Source organism: Bos indicus x Bos taurus, chromosome 3 (genome assembly GCF_003369695.1).
Source record: "Bos indicus x Bos taurus breed Angus x Brahman F1 hybrid chromosome 3, Bos_hybrid_MaternalHap_v2.0, whole genome shotgun sequence".
Taxonomy (NCBI): Eukaryota; Metazoa; Chordata; class Mammalia; order Artiodactyla; family Bovidae; genus Bos; species Bos indicus x Bos taurus.
In genome coordinates, this window is record NC_040078.1 from 17,366,179 (window position 1) to 17,382,459 (window position 16,281).

General features: G+C 41.0%; 1 pseudogene; it reads left to right on the forward strand.

Annotated features, from left to right (window-relative positions):
• The first annotated feature begins 6,659 nt into the window (after positions 1-6,659).
• Positions 6,660-14,637, forward strand: LOC113882902 (annotated as a pseudogene).
• The last annotated feature ends 1,644 nt before the right edge of the window (positions 14,638-16,281 follow it).

The window sequence follows — 16,281 nt, forward strand, 5'->3', positions numbered from 1 at the left end:
ATGCCTTATATTAGACATTTTGTGTTTTCCATAGCAAAATTTTGAGGCAAGTATAGCCTTTGTCTCTAATTTATAACAGTGTTATTAAGCTGATCTTCAGAGTGGTTGGGAAACATTTAATGTCATAAAGTACTGGTGCCTATAGATGTCTCCATACCCAGGGCACTCAAGGTCCCCCATGGAAGGCTTAGTGCTTAGTATTAGCTGAAGGGTTGCTGTGTTTCAACAAATTATACTAATAAATTCCCGATGGGTTCTATGTCACCCTTAGTTTATTTGTTTAGAGAAAAATATCCATGGATTGAATGGCGGGGTCAATGACTCGTGGAGCTTCATTCCCTGAGTATACTAAGAATTCTGAAAACACACTAAATGTCATTTAAAAAAAAAAAGGCCGGATAGAGTCAATTGAATTAACTGCTGTAGGGTAAAGTGGCAAAGAATATTTGGGGAGTATTAGTGGAAAAGCTTCTTAATGGATACAGCCTAGACATTGAGTCAATTTTGAAGATAATGAGGAGAGAGGAATTTGGGTTTCTAGTAGACTACAAGTTGCTCATGGTCATATGGCTGCAGAGATGAGATCAGTGTATACATCTGCAAAAGTAGAGCTTCAGTAAAGCATCTCAACTTGTGACCTTAAGGCCTGGAAAACTGAAGGATCAAGTTTTCCTGTCGAAATCCATGAATGGAGCCGTGTGAAAACACACCTGGCATGAGACCGCCAACACAAGAAACTAGAAAATTAGGAAAACAATATTGAGCTTTGTGGCCCCAAGTCATTTAATTGTCAATAAAAGGCTAGAGACCAGTGGGGCATGGTGTAAGGAAGGTGAGTTAAAAAAAACTGTGGGTAGTGGTTAAGATATGTGAGGTTAGTAAATCCTAGTCTTGACCATCAAGGGAAACAAAGCTGGGTGTTGGCAGGTGAAATGGAATAGGGAGGAAGTTTTACATAGCAGATTCTTGGGGGCTGGGGACAGGAAGAATCACCAAGTTTGACAATGGAGGAGCAACACTATTGTCAAAGAATTCCTCATATTTCCTAACTGGTGCATAACAATGGCACAGGGAGTATGTGACCAGGTCTCCAGTGAATCACTCTGCACTTCCTTATGAAGGATAAAGAAGTCCATGGACAAGGGAGATTTGTGATATCAGCATGAGTGTGGCAATTTATTTTTGAGATTGCAAGCATGTGGTATTTGGGGTGGGAAACAAGTGCATTGTGCCAGTCCTGGGATGTTCCCCCTGGGTGGAGCTGCCTGGTCCTTATAAAAGGAGTCTCCATCACAGTGCTGTCATTGTCCTGACGGTCATAGGTCTTCTTTGGAGCTTCTGGTGAGCACAACTCTTAGAGATCTTTATGGAACTTGGGTGGTAGGGTTTAATTTGGGGGTAGAAGTGGCTTTAGTTGAAGCAATTAGTGCTCTGTATGGGAAAAAGAAGATAATGAGGGTTTAGGGGTAAATTTTTGGTATTTGGTCATGAATGCGATCTTAAATGTGAGGAGAAAATGGAGTCAGAGGCACAGTCTTAACCTGAGAGAGAGTAGGGGGGATGAGATACTGTGCTACAGCACAGCACACATTAGTTCCAGATGCACCCTTCTCAGCATTTAGTCCCATTGAGTGCCTAGGTTGGGTCTCTGCATTTCTCTCAGAAGCCCACAGTCAGGTCAGTTTGGCCAGCAACCAAGACCTGATGGGAGAAATAAGTAGAGATTTGTTTGGGGATTGGCTACAAGTTTATTATCCAGATTCTTCTTCAGAGTATGTTTGTATTCATACAACACCTGTGTAGGTAATTTTGTTTTAGAAAGAGGTAAAGGAGAGACTAACCAGAAAAGACTGAAGATGTGAGGGCAAGAGATACTAAAAACAAAGGGTGAAGAAGCTATAAAAAAACATAAAGACTTTTTAGGAATCAAGAAGAGCCTTAGGGACGGGCGGGTTGTTGGCGCAGCTAAATGTTCTATCAATCAGACTCTCTGCTATGAGTACTGTTGTCTGTTTGTATTTCAGATTCCTTGAGACCCAGGAAGGATGTCTCAACAGCAGCATCCGCATCCACATCAGCATCAGCATCAGCATCACCATCAGTGCAAGGAGCCCTGCCATCCACCTCCAAAAGTGTGCCCACCCAAGTGCCATGAGCCTTGCCCACCTCATCCATGCCCACCTCCACTGGGCCAGAAGAAATGCCCTCCTGGGCCACCATGCCCACCATGCGAGCAGAAGTGTCCACCCAAGTGGAAGTAACAGACTCATGATCCAGGCTCTTCCATTGTCCTCCCTTTGACCATGGTGATGGACTGCATCTTCCTTAATCTTCCTCCTCAACCGACAGCTGACAGAGACGAGGCTTGCTTTCTGAAGCCAACACCACGTTGTTGGAAGAAGAGCAGCAGGATCATCGCTTGATCTCTCTTTGCCATGTGCCCGTCTGTAATCCGTGTTGTGATCTCTACCCCATGAGCAATTAGTGTGTCTATTCTTTTGCTTCTCCAATAAAGCATATTCATAGCCCATTATGTATTTCTTTCTTTGTTTTTTTTTCTTTTCTTTTTTTTTGCATATAGTGTTTTTCATCTCTTTTGTCAGCTACAAGTATTCTTCTGAGTGTTCCTTTTAATTCCCATTGGGTTATCAGAATTAGATTTTTCCATCATTGAGTTCAGCTTTGCCTGAAATATGTCTTTTGGACTGGATTCGTCAATGAATTCCTTCATTGGCTTCAGACTTGTTTCTATCTCTATCTTGAAGACCCTGAAAAGAGTTGAATTCTCTCAGTCTCAGATTCTTTATTTGTAAAACCAGTAGGCAAGAATCTATTCAACTCCTTGTACTCATAGAGATTAATATATTCACAAATGTTTCCTAATTATTAACACATGCCAGGAAATGTCTTATGTGCTAGGGACATGAGGATGGTGACTAAAGTTCTTTCTCCATCTAAACTCTTCAAGAGATTTTGCACACGCACACAGACACACACATGTGCACATACAAGGCAAATAATAGAGATGCGGGGGGAATGTTAGAGACAACTGTATAGAAAAGCTCTTCCAAAGTGTCTTTTAGGGCAAAGACCTGAGTGAAGAAAAGAGTGAGCCTTGAGTATCTGGGGTACACTGTACCAGTGAGAGGAGATGGCGAGTGCTGAGGCAGGGCAGAGTAACTGCAGGGAGAACAGTCATCAGAGAGACAATGTCTCCAAATGGGGTTGAAGACATTGGATCTGAAAGATGTATCAAAGATTTTGATAATTCATTCACAGTTTTCCAGCCATACTATGCTGAAGTTCAAAGTCCCAACTTTGTATGTAATTCTCTACCATCACATTTATTTTCTTTTACCTGAAAGTACATATGATCCTGTAAAGATAGTTTTTAAAAATGGTTAAAAGGACTAAGGAATATATGTATACACATAGCTGAGCACCAAAGAATTGATGCTTTTGAACTGTGGTGCTGGAGAAGACTCTTGCAACCCCTTGGACTGCAAGGACATCCAAGCAGTCCATCCTAAATGAGACCAGTCCTGGGTGTTCATTGGAAGGACTGATGCTGAGGCTGAAACTCCAATACTTTGGCCACCTCATGCGAAGAGTTGACTCACTGGACAAGACTCTGATGCTGGGAGGGATTGGGGCAGGAGGAAAAGGGGATGACAGAGGATGATATGGCTGCATGGCATCACCAACATGATGGACATGAATTTGGGTGAACTTGGGGAGTTGGTGATAAACAGGGAGGCCTGGCGTGCTGCGATTCATGGGGTCTCAAAGAGTCAGACACGACTGAGTGACTGAACTGAACTAAACTGATGGCTGATTCACGTTGAGGTTTGACAGAAAACAGCAAAATCCTGTAAAGCAAGTCTTCTTCAATAAAAATTAAATTAATTTAAAAAATTAATCCTTTTGCAAAGCAAAACTACATTTTGTGAGAGTGATGATATGAAAGGTAGGTCTATTATTAACAGTGTTCCCATCTTATAGGGAAGTTGACTCCATTAAATTCTATCATGTTATAGTAACAAAATACATAAAGAATTTTATTGTTGTGCTTCCAACACTATAAAGCACTGATTTTATTTTTAAGGGGGTGACTTTGTACTCTTGGATAGGGCTCTGGCCTAATATTATTGACATGATATCCTCCTCGATTTTGTCTTGAAGAAAATAAGAAAAAGGAAAAGAAAAAATAAAATTTTGTTTGATTTCAGGAGAACACGGCCAACATATTCAGAAAGTCCATAAAGCTTTGCTGTATGAAGTGGGTAATCATAGACTGATCTCTTTATTGTCAAGAATCATGAAGTTAAGAAAAAGAATACTACCAACTCTTCAAAAGACGCAAGTTTCCTTATTATTTGCGTCTCATACCTTCTCCACTAGAAGTGACCACAATCATGACTCCTAATAATCACTTTCTTGCTTTTTGTTTATTGTTTTTAAGCATCAGCATAGGAATATCTCTAAAAATTTAGTTAAGTTACTAGCTTTTTCACTACATAAATGGAATTATACTGTATACCGTATCTTTGTCTCTCATCCTTCAGTTGACACTATGTAGCTTTGGCCTATCCACTAGTGAAGTTTAGTATGTCATTGTGTGACTATACAGCACTTCATTTCTCTCCTTGTTGTACTGTTGGTTGACCTCAAAGTTGTTTCCTTTGTGGAGCTGTTAGGAACACTAGGACGTTTTCCTCATGTCTGTTAGTGCACATGTTCACACATTTCTCTAGGCGATGTTCCCGAAGTATCTCACTTCTACTTTTACAGATGATGCCAAACTGTTTTCCAAAGCACTGGCAACAATTCCAGACTCTTCCCAGAGGTGTTGTGTATTTGCTGCTTGTCCTGTGTCTTAATTAAATTAGTTTGTCATTTCCAGACTTTTGAAGGCTGTACCCATCAGGTTTGCATTTTGAATACTCTTTATTTAATGTTAGTGACTTTCAGAAGTTCTAAAAATAACTTTGTTGGCCATATGAAGGCATTTTCTTTGTAAAGTGACTGTTGTCCAGTTTTCTATTCTGTGTCTGTTTATGACTGACTTTATGAGTTATTTACATATTTTGGATACTGATTTTTAATAACAGTTAGGCTAACACATGGCAGCTAAGATTTTCTCCTGTTTTCCTCCAGAAATTGTAGAATCTTAGATCTTATGTTGTAGTCTATGGTACAATTTGAGTTAATATTTATATGGTGTTAGCTAAAGGCCAAGCTTCAATTATTTCTGTATCAGTATCCAACAGTTTGAGTAGCATTTAGTGACAAGGTTATTTTTCATCTGTTGAATTACCGAGGCACCCTTGTTGAAAATCAGTTGACCATGTATGGTGTGGATCTATGTCTGGATGTTCTATTATTGCATTGATCTCTGTGTTTTTTTCTTATGGGATAGCATCCTCTCTTAATTAGTGCAGCTCTATCATGCAGTCCTACAATTCATTCAGCAATTTTGATTTATCTTTAATTTATAGTTGAGAATTGCATAGATATAAAATTTGAGACCGTTAGGCCACCAGCATAGTATGACTGTCAAACTATGAATAAATAATGAAAATCATTATTAAATCTTTGGATCCCAACCTCTCTGACCCCATTTGGAGGCAGTGTCTCCTTGATCACTGTCCTTTCTGTGGTTAATTTCCTCTGCCTTAGCACTTGCCCTCACCTCTCATGGTACAATGTAAACCAGATACACTCAAAGCTCACTCATTTCATCACTCATGTCATTGCCCCAAAAGCCACTTTGGAAGACCTCTTCTCCAAATTTTCTCTAACATATACACACACAGGACTATTATTTGTCTTCTTCATATGTGTGTGTGTGTGTGTGTAAAATGCCCTCAAGAATTTAGATGGACAAGGACGTTGGTCACCATTATCATGTCCTTAACATATGGGTCTGGCAGGTATCAATAATTAAGAAACATTTGTGAATATATTAATTTCTATGAGTACACTGAGTCGAATACATTCTCTCCTCATTTTCTCAGGTTAGGAAACTGAGGCTGAGAGAATTCAGTTCTTTTCAGGGTCCTATAAGGAAGAGAGATAGACACGTTTGAAACCAGTGAAAGAATTCCTTGATGGATCCAATCCAAAACATATTTCAGGCAAAGCTGAACTCAAATCAAGGAAAAGTCTAAGTCCGAAAATCCAATGGGAGTAAAAGGAACACAGAGAAGAATACTTGTTGTTGACAGGAGACATTAAAAACACAAAGTGCAAAAGAAAAATGTAAGAAGAAATGTGCACTCACTAGGACACAGGCTTTATTGGAGAATCAAAGAATAGACACACTAAGTGCTCACAGGGTAGAGATCACATCGCAGATTACAGACGGGCACATGGCAAAAGGCGATCAGGTGATGATCCTGCTGCTCTTTATCCAACAAGGTGGTGTCAGCTTCAGGAAGCAAGCCTTTTCTCTGTCAGCTGTCGGTTGAGGAGGGAGGTTAAGGAAGACGAAATCCATCACCATGGCCGAAGGGAGGACAACGGGAGAGCCTGGATCTTGTTGTTTCTTGGTCCAGATGAAATCTGGTGCTGTTACTTCCACTTGGGTGGACACTTCTGCTCACAGGGTGGGCATGGTGGCCTAGGAGGGCATTTCTGCTGGCTCACTGGAGGTGGGCATGGATGAGGTGGGCAAGGCTCATGGCACTTGGGTGGGCACACTATTGGAGGTGGATGGCAGGGCTCCTTGCACTGATGGTGATGCTGATGCTGATGCTTTTGCGGATGTGGATGTGGATGCGGATGCGGATGGTGAGACATACTTCCCCGGGTCTCAAGGAATCTGAAATACAAACAGCATTGTTAACAGAAAGTCCTATTCTTCCATTAATAGGGAGCCCTCTTCTACCACTTTCCAAAGAAAAATTACTTGCACAAATGTTGTGTGAATACAAGCACACTCTGAAGAAGAATAATCAGGATGTGAAACTTCTAGCCAATCTCAAAAACATCTCTACTAATTTCTCCCTTGAGGTTCTGGTTGCTGGTCTAACTGACTTGACTGTTGGCTTCCAAGGAGAAACGCAAAGGCCCACATGCAGCACTCAGTGGAACTGCAGGCTGAGAAGACTTCATTTGCAATGAATGCAGGGTGCACTGAAACACGGCATCTCATCTCCCTGACTCTCCCTAGGTTAAGATTGTGCCGCTGACTCCATTCCTCTCGTCTCCTTTAAGAGCACATTTAAGATGTCAAGAACAAGATTAAAACTACCCCTAAATTCTCATTATCTTCTTATTCCCATAGAGAGCACTAATTTGTTAAAATACAGCCACTTCTACCCTAAGATTATACCCTACCACACAAGTGCTAAAAACATCTAAAACTGTACGCACCAGAGGCTCCAAATAAGACCTATGACTGAGTAGCACAAAGATAGTAGTATGGTGGTAGAGACTCCTTTTATAAGGACCAGGCAGCTCCACCCAGAGGGAATATCCCAGATCTGGCATGATGCACTTGTTTCCCACCCCAAATACCATGTGCTTGCAATCTCAAAAATAAATTGTCACACTCACGCTGATATCACAAAGCTCCATTGCCATGGACTTCCTCACCCTTCACTGAGGCAGTGCAGAGTGAGTCACTCAATACATTGTCTCAAAGCCCCAGTGCCAGTAGCATGCACCAGTTAGGAAATATGAGGAATTCCTCGACAATGGTACTGCTCCTCCATGGTTAAGATTGTGCTTGCCACATTCCCCAGCTCCCTACGCATCTGGTATGGAAAACTTACTACCCCATTCCATTTCAGCTTCAGCACCCAGCTTTGTCTCCCTCAATGGTCATGACTAGGGTTTACTAAACACACATATCTTAACCCCCACCCACAGTTTTTCTAAATTCCCCTTATACCACATTCTACTGATCTCTGGGCTTTTCTTGACAATTAAAACACTTAACCATGGCCACAAAGTCTATCATGATTTTCCAGTACTAGCAGTCTCATTTCAGCTGTGTTTTCACATGGCTCCAAAATGGACTTGAACAGGACAACATGATCCCTCAGGTTTCTTAGCCATAAGCTCATGCAATAGGATCCCTTCATGAAATTCTATTTTTTCTGCCACACGAGCATGAGTCATTGTGGTCTAGGGTTGTATGATGCTGTTCAGTTGCTCATTCGTGTCCAACTCTTTGCGACCCCATGGACTGCAGCATGCCAGACTTCCTTGTCCTTCACTATCTCCCAGAGTTTGCTCAAACTCATTTCCATTGACACCATCCGACCATCTCATCTTCTGTCGTCCCTTCTCCTCCTGCCTTCAATCTTTCCCAACATCCCAACAAGGTTTTTTCCAATGAGTTGGCTCTTCACATCAGGAGGCCAAGATTTTGGAGTCTGAGCTTCAATATCAGTCCTTCTAAAGAATATTCAGAGTTGATTTCCTTTAGGATTGACTGGTTTGCTCTCCTTGGTGTCCAAGGGGCTCTCATGTGTCTTCTCCAGCACCACAGTTCAAAAGCCTCAGTTCTTCAGTGCTCAGCCTTCTTTATGGTCCAACTCTGACATCCATATGTGACCACTGGAAAAACCAGAACTTTGAGTATAAGGACCTTTGTCAGCAAAGTGATGTCTCTGCTTTTTGATACACGGTCTAGGTTTGGTATACTTTTCTTCCCATGAGCAAGCATCTTTTAATTTCATGACTGCAGTCTCAGTCCTCAGTGATTTTAGAGCCCAAGAAAATAAAGTCTGTCACTGTTTTCATTTTTTCCCCCATCTGTTTCCCTGAAGTGATTTGATCGAATGCTATGAACTTAGTTTTTTGAATTTGAAGTTTGAAGTTTGAAGCCAACTTTTTCACTCTCCTCATTCACTTTCATCAAGAGGATCTTTAGTTCATCTTTGCTTTCTGCCCTAAGGGTGGCATCATCTTCATACTTGAGGTTATTGATGTTTCTCCCGGTGATCTTGATTCCAGCTTGTGCTTCATCCAGCCCAGCATTTTGCATGATGTACTCTGCATATAATTTAAGTATGCGGGATGACAATATACTGCCTTTGCTTACTCCTTTCCCTGTTTTGAACCAGTTCATTTTTCCATGTCCAGTTCTTAGTGTTGCTTGTTGTTCTGCTGCTTTCGGTCTACTAGAAACCAAATTCCTCTCATCTCATTATCTTCAAAATTCTCTCAATATCTGGACTGTATCCATTTAGAAGCTTTTCCACTAGTACCCCCCAAATTTCTTGTGCTAATTTACACTACAGCCGTTAATTCAGTTAACTCTATCAGGCCCTTTTTTGAAATGACATTTGGTGTGTTTTCAGACTTTCTTAGTACACCCAGGGAATGAAGCTCCATCAATCATTCATTCCAGCATTCAATCATTGGCTATTTTTCCCTAAATAAATAAATGATGGATGACATAGAATCCATTCATAATTTATTAGTATAATTTGTTGAACCACAGTATAATAATAATAAATAAACCATACCTTTACTTGATATATTAATAATAATAAGTAAGTAAGCATAATAATCGTAAGTAAATAACACTTCAGCTAATAATTTGCACTCTGCTTTCCAGGGAAAGCTTGAGTCCTGGGCTATGCAGACATCCATGCACACCAGTACTGTGTGACATTAAATATTTCCCAGCCTCCCTGAAGACCAGTTTATTTACATAGTTGTAATTAGAGATAAAAACTATACCTGCCTCAAAATTTTGCTATCAAAACAACAAAATGCCTAATATAAGGCACATTACATGATCGGTCCTATGGAAATATGAGGCTTCCCTGGTGGCTCAGATGGTAAAGCGTCTGTCTACAATGTGGGAGACCAGGGTTCGATCCCGGGGTTGGGAAGATCCCCTGGAGAAGGAAATGGCAATCCACTCCGGGACTATTGCCTGGAAAATCCCATGGACAGAGGAGCCTGGTAGGCTACAGCCCATGGGGTCGCAAAGAGTCGGACACGACTGAGCGACTTAAAAAAAAAAAAAAAACCTGATAAGGGGTTAATTTCCAAAATGTATAAGAAACTTATACAACATAATAGCAAAAAGGTTAGGAGCCTTTATTTCAAATATGCAAGGGACTTGAATAGAGCTCTGTTTGCAGAAGACATATTGAAAAGGAGTCTAATATCACTACTGATCATCCAGGATATGAAAATCAAACACACAATGACATATCACTTCACACCTGTTAGGATGATTGTGATCAGAAAAACAAGAAATCCTAGTCAAAGTTGGTGAGTTTGTGTAGAAAATAAGGATACTTTTACCTGTTAGTGCAATGGTAAATGGTTCAATCATGATGAAAAATATGAAAGTTACTCAAATGTTAAAAAATAGAAACCAGAACTACCATATGTATTCCCCATTCACATTAGTGTATTTAACCAAGTTAATTTAAATCAGGGTCGCCAAGACATATTAGCACTTTCAAGTTCACTGCAGCAGTACCCACAATAGCCAAGACGTGTTAACATCCTAAATGTCCATCAACACATGAATGGATAAATAAACTGTAGTATACACATACAGTGGATTATTATTCGTCCTTAAAAAGAAGGAAATCCTGTCATGAGACAACATGGATCAACCTGGAAGACATTATGCCAAGAGAAGTAAGCCAGACCCAGGAGGACAAATGCTGCATGAATCCCCTTATATGAGGTATTGAAACAGTCAAACTCGTGGAAGTAAAAGGGCACATGGGCACATGCCCTGAGTAAACTGTGCTTCAACAGACAAATGCACCCCAGTGTTCATTGCATACAGCCGCTATGGAGAACGGCATGGAGATCCTTAAAAAATTAGGAATAAAACTACAATATGGCCCAGCAATCCCTGGGGATACTTCTCTGGGCATATGCCCTGAGAAAATTGTAATTCAAAAAGGCACATGTACTCCAGTGTTCATTGCATCACTGTTTCCAATAGCCTGGACATGCAAGCAGCCTAGATGTCAGTCAACGAATGAATGGGTAAAGAAATTGTTGTACATAAATACAATGGAATGTCACTCAGCCATAGAAAGGAGCAGATAGGAGTTCAGTTTAACTGAGGTGGACAGATCTAAAGCCCGTTATAAAGAGTGAATCAGACAGAAAGAGAAAAACAAATATCACATTTTAACACATATATATGAAATCTAGAAAAATGGTGCTAATGAAATTATTTGCAGAGCAGGAATAGAAATGCAGATGTAGAGTACAGGGCTTCCAAACACAGAAAGAGAAAGAGAGGGTGGGATGAATTGCAAGCGTAGCATTGAAATATATGCATTGCCATGTGTAAAAGAGATGGCTAAAGGAAGGTTGCTGAATAGCACAGGGAGCTCAGCCTTGTGCTCTGTGATCATCTAGAGGGATGGGGTGGGGGGCCATGGGGTAAAAGTGAGGCTCAAGGTGGAGGGGCTATATGTGTACTTAAAGCTGATCCACATCTTTGTAGGCAGAAAGCAACACAACATTGTGGAGCAGTTATCCTCCAATTAAAAATAAATTTCAAAAGAAGGAATGTGAGCTCTAAAAGACAGCAAAACTAATACGAATTATGAATAACTGCTCACAATAACTAAATAATGTGAACCGTGCCCCCAAATGTGATTAAAATAGATTATTTAGTGTGAGGGCCCCCTCCCTAAGACCCTCGCCCAGCTCTCCTCTGTCTTCAAGCTGACATCACTACTAATTCAAAGGCTTCAGTCTGAAGGCAATTTCAGAATCCACACCTTCTTACTAGTAAGAAAGGTCCTCCCACTGCCTGAGGGAATATTTCATGCCTTGTGCTCTCTCCTGAAAGAAGGCAGTGTCGTGTCTGCAATATTTCTTGATTGGGTTGGTGTGCTACAGGAAAAAAAAATCAGTGACATAACCTGGGCATTTGAAAAGGTAGGAACTTCTTTAGATTGAGCCCTGGTCCTGATCGCTTTCTCAGTATCTCAGAGAACCAAAATGAAGACAGATGTTCCTCTGAGATTCCACAGTGGAGTAACCAAGATCAGTGTTAGGAAACAGACATCCTTCAGGGATCTCAGAAGGAACAGGGATGTCTTGGGATGGGTCAGTTATTTTCCACGACATTTTTTTTTTTCATGTTGAAGTGTTAGGAACTAGGTGGGGCCTGCTGGAGCAAGAGAATGCTCTAAGGAACATGTGACTTAGAACAATTCTACCAACATAATTTTAAACTTGCTCTTCTTGCCTCATGAATTAATAATGGATTCCAAAGCTACTTTTTACCAATAAATTTTATGGGTTGTCACTTAGGTTGGATAAATGAAGGGGAATCAGGCTCTCTTTAAAAAAAAAAAAAGAGTGCTTAATGAGGTTACTGATGTGGAAAGAGGGATAATTAATTCCTGATACACAGAGAAAATGACTAAAAGACAGGTGACTCTCACTTTTTTCAAATAACGAATCATTGAAGCATCTGTAGCAAATTAAATCTCTGAAAACCATGTAACAGCTACATGAGGGCTTGCTAGATTTTACTTAGAAACCAGTAATAGTGGTTATCTAGGAGAGAAGTTGACTGTCTGGGGGATGAGTAGAAGAGAGACCAAATAAGACATGAGGCAAAGAGGACATCATCCGCACATACACATGCTCGGAGGGGAAGGAGCGATGCCATGGGAAAATATTTTTGGAACCTACAGTTTTACATGGAGCCAAACTATTCATCAAATATGAATAAAGTAAAATCCATTTGTTCCTTTTCCAGGAAATCTTCCCAACCCAGAGATCAAGCCAAGGTCGAACCTCTTTCTACATATTAGCCTCCTGAAAACAATTGAATTCTCTCAGCCTCAGTTTCCCTATTTGTAAAAAAGTGGAAAAGAATGTATTCAACTCAGTGTACTGATAAAAATTAACATATTCACGAATGTTTCCTAATTATTAACGCATGCCCGCAGTATCTTACATGCTGTTAACTGTTAACATGAGTATGGTGACCAAAGTTCTTGTCTGTGTAAATTCTTGAGTGAATTTCACACACACACGCACACACAGTCCAGCTTGTTATTCTTCCCACCTGTGGTTTCCCATGATGTACTCTGCATATACATTAAATATGTAGGATAACAATAATACTCCCTCGTCACACTCCTTTCCCAATTTTGAACCAGTCAGCTATTTCATGTCCAGTTCTGACTGTTGCTCTTGACCTGCGTGCAGTGTGTCAGGAGACAGGTAAGGTGGTCTGGTACTCCTGCCTCATTAAGAAGTTTCTGTAGTTTGTTGTGATCCACACAATCAAAGGTTTTGGCATAGTGAGGGAAGCAGAAGTACATATTTTTCTGGAATTCCCTTGATTTCTCCACGATCCAGTGATGGTTGGCGGTTTGATCTCTGGTTCCTCTGCCTTTTTAAAACACAGATTGTACATCTGGAAGTTCTGGGTTCACATATCGCTGAAGCCTAGCTTGAAGGATTTTAAACCTAACCTGCTTGCACGTGAAATGAGAGTAATTGTAACATAGTATAAACATGATTTGGCATCACCCTTCTTTGTGGTTGGAATGAATGATGACCTTTCCCTGTGCTGTGGCCACTGATGATGTTTCCAAATTTACTGACATATTAGGGCAGTGTTTTAACAGCACTATCTTTCAGGATTGGGTCACCACCACTATCTCGTTTGTAATAATGCTTCCTAGGGCCCACTTGACTTCACACCCCAGAAGGTCCAACTCTGAGTGAGTGATCACACCACTGTGGTTATTTGCATCATTAAGACTCCTTTTTTTTTTTTTGTATACTTTTTATGTATATTCTTGTCACTTTTTCTTAATCTCTTCTGCTTCTGTTAGGGCCTTATTGTTTCTTCCTTTTGTCCTGCTCATCCTTGCATGAATAGTCCCCTGGATATCTCCAATTATCTTGAAGACATCTCTATTCTTTCCCATTCTATTGTTTTCCTCTATTACTTTGCACTCTTCATTTTAAAAGGCTTTCTTATCTCCCCTTGCTCTTCTCTGGAACTCTGCTTTCCCTTTCTCCCTTGCCTTACTCTTCTCATATTTCCTCACCTATTTGTAAAGCCTCCTCAGACAACCACTTTGCTTCTTGCATTTCTTTTTCTTTGGAATGGTTTTGGTCACTACCTCCTATATAGTGTTACAAACTTCTGTCCATAGTTACTCAGGCACTCTGTCTATCATATCTCATCCCTTGAATCTATTCATCCTCTCCAGTGTATAATCATAAGGGATCCACTTGCACCAAGTTCGTCTCAACCCCCTCCTTGATCAGGGGAACCTCTACACTACTGAGCCGATCACTGTCTGCAGTGGTGCTAAGACGACGGGAGACTCTGAGAGATGAGAGCCACAGCAGCTTGGCAGCCCCTCGTCCCCTGACCACCTCACTTACTTCTAGCCACAGCTTCCACACCAGTGCCATTTCAAGGGACATAGACCCAGCAGCCAAGTTCTTGGAGCTGGGGCTCCCACAGTAGGGGTGGCTGGCTTCAGAGCTGGAATGGGGACTGTGTTTGGGAGACTCATCATTGGCTATGACAGGAGCCCTTCTCTGAAGCAGCTGCTCTTCTCCTAGGCCATCTTGGGCTTTGCCCTCCCGGAGGCCATGGGGCTCTTTTGCCTGCTGGCAGCCTTTCTCCTCCTCTTCGCCATGTGAGGGAGCCGTATCCACCTCCCATAGTTCTTTTTCCCGTGTCTCCTCTGCCCTGGGTGTTCCTTTTCCTGTACCTCCCCAGGCAGTCTGGGGAAAGTGGTTGGCTCAGGGCTTGACAGAAAGAAGACAAATAAATACTGTATTAATAAGAAAAAAAAAAAGATAAAAACTGTGCACCAAATTCCTCTATAAGAAGTATGGAGAGGGTTCCACTAACCACTGAACAATTCTTGACCACTAGGTGGATATTCTACAATTCAACTTAATTCTGATACTCTTTATTTGAAGATAGTATCAGATTCCATGGGTTAACAGTTCAGTCCTAATAACCACGATGGTGTGATCACTCACTCAGAGTTGGACCTTCTGGGGTGTGAAGTCAAGTGGGCCCTAGGAAGCATTATTACAAATGAAGATAGTGGTGGTGACCCAATCCTAAAAGATAGTGCTGTTAAAACACTGCCCTAATATGTCAGTAAATTTGGAAACATCAGCAGTGGCCACAGCACAGGGAAAGGTCATCATTCATTCCAACCACAAAGAAGGGTGATGCCAAATCATGTTTATACTATGTTACAATTACTCTCATTTCACGTGCAAGCAGGTTAGGTTTAAAATCCTTCAAGCTAGGCTTCAGCGATATGTGAACCCAGAACTTCCAGATGTACAATCTGTGTTTTAAAAAGGCAGAGGAACCAGAGATCAAACTGCCAACCATCACTGGATCGTGGAGAAATCAAGGGAATTCCAGAAAAATATGTACTTCTGCTTCCCTCACTATGCCAAAACCTTTGATTGTGTGGATCACAACAAACTACAGAAACTTCTTAATGAGGCAGGAGTACCAGACCACCTTACCTGTCTCCTGACACACTGCACGCAGGTCAAGAGCAACAGTCAGAACTGGACATGAAACAGCTGACTGGTTCAAAATTGGGAAAGGAGTATGACGAGGGAGTATTATTGTTATCCTACATATTTAATGTATATGCAGAGTACATCATGGGAAACCACAGGTGGGAAGAATAACAAGCTGGATTGTGTGTGCGTGTGTGTGTGAAATTCACTCAAGAATTTACACAGACAAGAACTTTGGTCACCATACTCATGTTAACAGTTAACAGCATGTAAGATACTGCGGGCATGCGTTAATAATTAGGAAACATTCGTGAATATGTTAATTTTTATCAGTACACTGATTTGAATACATTCTTTTCCACTTTTTTACAAATAGGGAAACTGAGGCTGAGAGAATTCAATTGTTTTCAGGAGGCTAATATGTAGAAAGAGGTTCGACCTTGGCTTGATCTCTGGGTTGGGAAGATTTCCTGGAAAAGGAACAAATGGATTTTACTTTATTCATATTTGATGAATAGTTTGGCTCCATGTAAAACTGTAGGTTCCAAAAATATTTTCCCATGGCATCGCTCCTTCCCCTCCGAGCATGTGTATGTGCAGATGATGTCCTCTTTGCCTCATGTCTTATTTGGTCTCTCTTCTACTCATCCCCCAGACAGTCAACTTCTCTCCTAGATAACCACTATTACTGGTTTCTAAGTAAAATCTAGCAAGCCCTCATGTAGCTGTTACATGGTTTTCAGAGATTTAATTTGCTACAGATGCTTCAATGATCCATTATTTGAAAAA